We start from the raw sequence: 7,118 nt of genomic DNA, 5'->3' as shown, positions 1-7,118 counted from the left end.
TTTTTTTTTTTTTTTTTTTTAGTAAGATTTCGAAAAAGTTTCTAAGATGGTTCATTTGATCTGTGCATCCTCTGAGTTGGGAACTGTTCCCTCTCATTCTCTGAAAGAGTTGACATCAGATCAGTAAAACTCAACTGTTGAACCATTTTTGCCTGGCATTCCTTTTTGGGAAAAATTTTAACCATTGATTGGACTTTCTATTTTTTGTTGAGTCAATTTAGGTTAAGTGTTTTTTTTAGGATTTTGTAATTTCATGTCTTTTTTTTTAATTAAATTTTTTCCTTTTTTTTCCCCCCCTGTGCTCTCTGGGTAGTCATGTACTTTGTTTTTCATTTCTACTATTTACTTTTACCTTCCTTTGCACCAGAAATTTGTTATTTTACTTATTCAGCTACTACTTTTGGTTTTGTTGATCCTCTCCCTTATGTATTGTTTTCCATTTCATTAATTATGGATATTATCTATAATATTTCCTCTTTTCTGCTTTCTTTAGATTTAATTTTATGTTCTTCCATAACATCTTAATTTTGACACCTAACCTAATTTTCAAGCTGTTATTTTTTTCTACTGTAAGTTTTTAAGGACCTGTTTCCCTACATCCCCCCAATTTTTCTGTTGTAAATTACTTTAATTATAACTTAGTCCTAAGATATTTAAATTACCTTTATGATTTGTGATTTATGAATTATTTAGAACAATTTTTTGAACTTCCAAACATCTGAATATTTAAAGTTTTACCGTTTTGATACCCACTTTCAACTTTAATCATTTGTACTCAGAGATGTGGTACCCTATGATGCTAAATTTTTGAAACTCGTTGGGTTTGTTATTTTGTATTTCTGTAACTTTCCTGGATATCTAAATCTGTTTTGTTTTCTGCTCACTCTTGCCTCTGGTAGCTTGTTTCTTTGTATATTTTCAATCTTGGGGTTTTGAGCTCAAATTTTGTTAAACTTAATCTATGGGAATCCAGAGAGCCTAAATTGGGGGCACTTTCCTGCAGAGAAGATTTGCATTTGCTTCTGCCAGGAGCCAAATGATGCTCCTGACCTGGGACTGTGTTAGCCCCTTCATGGGGCTCAGTTTCTTTCAGGAGTCCCAGGTTTTCTCCCCTTCCTTGGCTAGGCCCGGGGTTTAGCCTCTGTTCACAATACTGTTCACTCCTTCATATAGGTTTCAGCTTAATGTTATTTTTTTCTTCCTTTAGTGATTTCTCTTACTTTCTAATGAGCCCAGCAATATGCTGACCATTATGTTTGTTGTAATGTATCCAGGATCTACTTGTATTTTAATGGGAGAGCCCTTTCTTTTATCCAGGCTGTCAGAAATCAGCCTTACTGTGGTTTTGGCAATTTCCTTTTTGTTTTTTAGGTGCCAGGCACTTTTTAGAAGCCAACTGACTTAAGCTGTCTTCAAGTCAATAATGATCATAGCGTAGTGGCAACATAACAGTTATGTTAGCAGTAAGCATAGAGCTATGGGGGCCCAGAGGAATAGCATATAGATCAGACAGGGATCCAGATGACTTCCCAGTTGAGGTAAGTAGGAGTCACCTGGACAAGTCTAACTCCTAAAACAAGGACAGAACAACATAAGACCTATAGAAAAAAAGCTAAATCATGGTACTCATTCTGCATAAGAGCTATAAATTTAGAGAGATCACTTGGGCTGAATAATTTTGGAAGACTTCATGGAAAAGATAGGGTAAGTAGAGCGTAGATAGGTGGAAAAGAGAGGACATTCCAGGGAAAGCAGAGGTTTGGGGATGTGAGATGTGACTAAAGACCTAGGAGAACCATCCCCTGATAGAGACCTGTCAGGTAGAAGCGGGGTGTACGAACAATAGTGAGAAGTCAACTAGAAGGACATGGAACCATCATAGTTCTCTGTTGACTGAATGAGTGGATAAAGGTATGAAGTTTGCATTAAAGGATGGAGGAACTGGAGTCATAAGGAAACAGCCAAGCAACTGGTTCCATGTGGAAGGAGAAGAGGGACTGGACTGGGCTGCTGATACATTAAAAGTGACAGGCAGGGGCACCTGGGTAGCTCAGTTGGTTGAGCATCAGACTTCGGCTCAGGTCATGATCTCACAGTTCGTGAGTTCGAGCCCCGTGTCAGGCTGTGTGCTGATAGCTTGGAGCCTGGAGCCTGCTTCGGATTCTGTGTCTCCCTCTCTCTGCAACCTCCCACTCTTGTGCTTGGTCTCTCTCAAAAATAAATAAACATTAAAAAAATTAAAAAAAAAAAAGTGACAGGCATATGGGAAAATAAACCACTCATGTTAGAATAGATGAAAGCATCCAAGAAAACCTTGTCCTCACCATGGTTGGCTTTGGGGATGTATCCATTCACTCTGGGAGACCAGCCCACCTGAGGATTTTGAGATTTATGGTTTTTTTTTTTCCAAGTTTGTTTATTTATTTATTAGTAAACTTTACACCTAATGTGGGGCTCAAACTCACAACTCCAAGATCAAGAGTTGCATGCTTTTCTAACCAAGCTAGCCAGGCATGCGCCACTCCCTCCCCAGCCCCTAATCCCTGCCATAGGATTTTTAAGTAGCCTATTTTATTTATTTGTTTATTTTATGTTTTATGGTTGTTGTTGTTTTTTAAGTAGGCTCCACATTCAACTAATGACCCTGAGATCCAAGATCTGAGCTGAGATCAAGAGTCAGACGCTCAACAAACTGAGCCACCCAGGCGCCCCAGTAGCCTATTTTTAAAACTTACCTATTAAAAAAATTTAACGTAAGGGGTGCCTGGCTGGCCCGGTTTGAAGAGTGCAACTCTTGATCTTGGGGTCTAGAGTTCAAGGCCCACGTTGGGTGTAGAGATTACTTAAATCACTTAAATAAGTAAAACTTTTTTAAAAATGTAACATGGGGGGGGTGGGGACCTGGGTGGCTCAGTTGTTTAAGTGTCCAACTTTGGCTCAGGTCATGATCTCAGTTTGTTGAGTTCAAGCCTCACATCAGGCTCTCTGCTGTCAGCACAGAGCTGGCTTCAGATCCTCTGCCCCCCCCCCCAAATAAATAAATATTAAAAATAATAATAATAATCTAACATGGGGTACCTGGGTGGCTCAGTAGATTAAGCATCTAAGTCTTGATTTTGGCTCAGGTCATGATCTCACAGTTTGTGGGTTTGAGCCCTGTATTGGGCTCTGCACTGTCGGTGCTTGGGATTCTCTGTCTCCCTTTCTGCCCCCTTCAAAAATAAATAAACATTTAAAAATAAAAATAATCTGGGGCACCTGGGTGGCTCAGTCGGTTGAGCGCCCAACTTCAGCTCAGGTCATGATCTCGTGGTCCGTGAGTTCAAGCCCCGCATCGGGCTCTGTGCTGACAGCTCAGAGTCTGGAGCCTACTTTGGATTCTGTGTCTCCCTCTCTCTGCCCCTCCCCCACTCATTCTCTCTCTCTCTCTCTCTCTCTCTCTCTCTCAAAAATAAACTTTTAAAAAAATTAAAAATAATCTAACATGAAACAAATTATTCTATAGTTTAGGCAATCTTCAGTTTACTAGATGAAGGGTTAAACTAAGATTTTGGGGATTGCCTACTGCTTCCTCTACCATTTTTATTCTTTCCCCAACACCCTACTCTGTACTCACATGATCTCACCCCCCAAGTGTCATGTTTTTTCATTTTAACCCTATCATAAATTAAGTTAAAGATAATTTATAATTTACTAAGATTTGAAATAACTTTACTATGAAGCCAAGATAAACTCTACATGTCTAGTCAATGGCCCCAAATAGGTGAACTTATTATTTTTGTGGACAATTAACTTTCTTTAGAAATCAAAGCAAATGCCACATTTACTCACATACTAAATGAAAGGACTAATGTCATCACATGTTTGTCTAAGTATTTCATCTTATGGTATGGTTCCTCAGTAGGTCTATCCCTTCTTTGCCTAGGTAGCTCTGTCCTATGAGATAAAACTAAGCACAACATGTAGGTAATGCATTATTTAAGAGATGTTCATGAGAAGGTATTTGTTTGCTGAAAAGAGCATGAATTCAGTTCATATCTTAGCCCATTCATGGGTTGTAAAACTGATTTAGCAGGGTGCAAAACAGTGTTTTCAAAAGTGAAGTAAAACAGAAACTATCAGAGTTATTTGCATATAGTAAGGGTAAGTATTAGTTCCTGAAACCTTTATTTCAGCGAAGGTACGTCTGTGTATTCTTGATCATGATATAAAATGTACTTCTTATTGTGGGTTGAAGTAAAACAACCTTGAAAAAGTGACTTAACCGTTCTGAAGCTTAGCTTCCATAAAATGGGATAAAATCTCTTTCACAGGGTTGTAATGAGGAACAAAGCAGGTAATATTTGTATTCATACACAGTAGGGGCTTGGCCAACAACTGCTGGCTTCTTTATCTTTTCTCTGGAGGAAAAAAAAAAACCCTAATTTCTGTGGCTCAGGGAGAAAAAGTTGTTCTTTATAATTTCTTTAACCACAGGGGTATTTAAAATATACCAGGAGTTACATTATGAACTGGGTCCGCTAGTTATACCAACTTTTGATGACTAAGCCAACTTCTTTACCTGATTTGGTTAAACTTAAATAAATAAACGACATGGGGTGGATCAGTCAGTTGAGCATCCAACTCTTGATTTTAGCTCAGGTCACAATCTCAGGGTGATGGGATCGAGCCCCACATTGGGCTTCATGCAATCAGTACTGAGCCTGCTTGGGATTCTCTCTCTCTCTCTCTCTCTCTCTCTCTCTCTTTCTGCCTCTGCCCCTCTCGCCTGCTCACACTCTGTCTCTAAAAAACAAAATAAAATAAATGACATTACCTGACCCTGTTGGTACTTTCCTGTCCTCCCTATACTCCAAGGTGCCACACACACATATACTTTTCCATCAAAACAAGAGGTGTCCCACACACATAGGACAGTACAGTTTCCCATAGGGTCACATCATCCATGTGCAACCATCTACACCTGCAGTGGCTCCCTGGGACCTAGGAAGGAGGCAAATGGTACTTTTTCTAGCAAAAGAAAATTTTCAGAAATAGGTTCAATGTGGTGGGGAATTTTAGAAGATATCCTAAGTGTTATGCTTTTAATTTAATATGGGAAACAGAATAGCATTCAGCTTTATAATTTGACAACTGAAAGCAAATAGGATGAGAGAAGAAAACTAGTCAATATTTACTTGTTAACATTTTTAATTTATTCATTTATGAAAAATAACTTTTTCCAAACCAAAAAGAAAAAAAATCGGTAAGACAGTTGGTATTGTTTTACATTTTTGGAAATCCCTTTAATGCCTAACTAGATTCTTATATCTGCTTCTGCATTCCATCTGTTGCTATATCAACAAATATAATTTCTGCCCCTGTGGTAGAAACTAAAGATACAGCTAGAATACACAGGTGAATCCCTTCCTGCCTTGGGTTCAGACTAGAGGGATTTGGAGACTCACAGAAACAGGAGAGTAACAACAACAACCACTCCAGAGAAAGAAAGACCAAGTCATACAGAGATGCAAAGAAGTTCACACGTGAGCCCTTAGAATCATAAACACAGAAAATCAACATACTTCTGCTTAATATTGTTTGTAGGGGAGGAAAAAAGTGGGGATCTCACTTGGTTAATAAAGGACTTAATAACTGCCTATGGCTATAAAAAGTTCCACTTAAAGTTTGAACAGAGATGTTCCTGAAATCTTGTTTTGTTGTTGTTATTGGAAAATAAAAAACTTCCTACTATAAAAAGTAGTGCTTTCACATCCCTTTTCACACTGTTTCAAAAGCTGGTCTGAGGCCCTTTGGAATCCTATCCACTGGAAGGGAGGGATGTATGACATTTTAAACTCTAGGCTAAAGCAGGATCATCACCTCTTGACCCTTGCCTGACAGCTGATTGGGAGCTGGCCAAGAGTTGCAGGACCTAACAGGTGGGTTGGTGATTCTCTCCTCCAGACCAGTGGTGACAAGTTTAAACTATCTATGGCACTCTTGTCCTCTTTCTCCGCTCATCTTTCATAACTGTACTCCTGCTTTAACCAAGTTTATCAGCTTGCCCTCAAGCAAATTCCCATCTCTATTCTTCACCATACAATTTTTTAGTCTTCAGAATGCTCTCTCCTTTTTTGTTCTGCTGGATCATGTCCAATATCTCTTCTAAGACCTGGCTTATAGTATTTTTTGAGAAGTCTTCTATTCATTTGTTCACCATAATACTGAGTGGCTAGGCCTTCCATATTAATTCATCAGACTCCTCTATGTTCCTTCAGCAATTGGATAGCCCATTTGTTCTACTTTTGTACATACTGCATTGCATGTTTTACATAGGTATTTTAAAGCGACTACTCTTTATTCTGCTTCCCTATTAAACACAGAAGCAATGACCCTCTTTTCTTTCATTATCCTATATAGTTGTCCAAATAACAGTAATATATAGTACCATGGTAGTAATCTATACCTCTTTTAATCCTCACAAAGCCTGTGAAGTGTTAAAATTCCTGTATCCATTTTACAGACCTAGAAACTGAGGTTCAAAGCGGTTACTTCAGTCCCCCCAAATCAAACAGCCTTTAAGTGGCAGGGAAGGCGGCATCCAAGATCAGGGCTAGCTTCAGAAATCTAGCCTCAACGTCGAATGTCCCAGCGAGACTGGGACTGAGGTTCTGAGAGAAAGGGCTCCCAATCAAATCAATCAATATTGACAATATACAAAACCAACACCAGAGGTCCATTGCAGGGCGCGTTTTTATTTGTTTAGCTGCATATGGTTTGGTTTGGAAAGAGGGGTTATGATCACTCACCTCTCCCAATTTAGGCCCGTCCAGCCCCTCCCTGGAGAGATCAAAGTCCGGAGGCTGGAGGCCAAAGGACTCAGGCAGGTGGTGACCTCGGAGGCAGAATCGCGGCCTCGAGTCGCGCCGGTAACGGCGAAAAGATTGACGCGGTTGGACCGCGCCATTTCCGAAGCGACAAGGGGCGTAATCTTGGAAGCTTCCTTAAAGATGAATTGGAAAAGGGTGTTGAGGGTGACTATCTTCCCCGCCCGCCCTTTCTCTTTCTCCTCTCCCGGCTGGGTCCCCTGCGTGTATCCCACGGTCTGATTTACTAAGAGAGTCATGTGGAACAGG

Source organism: Lynx canadensis, chromosome C1 (assembly GCF_007474595.2).
Source record: "Lynx canadensis isolate LIC74 chromosome C1, mLynCan4.pri.v2, whole genome shotgun sequence".
Taxonomy (NCBI): Eukaryota; Metazoa; Chordata; class Mammalia; order Carnivora; family Felidae; genus Lynx; species Lynx canadensis.
Note: the sequence above shows the minus strand (reverse complement) of the source record.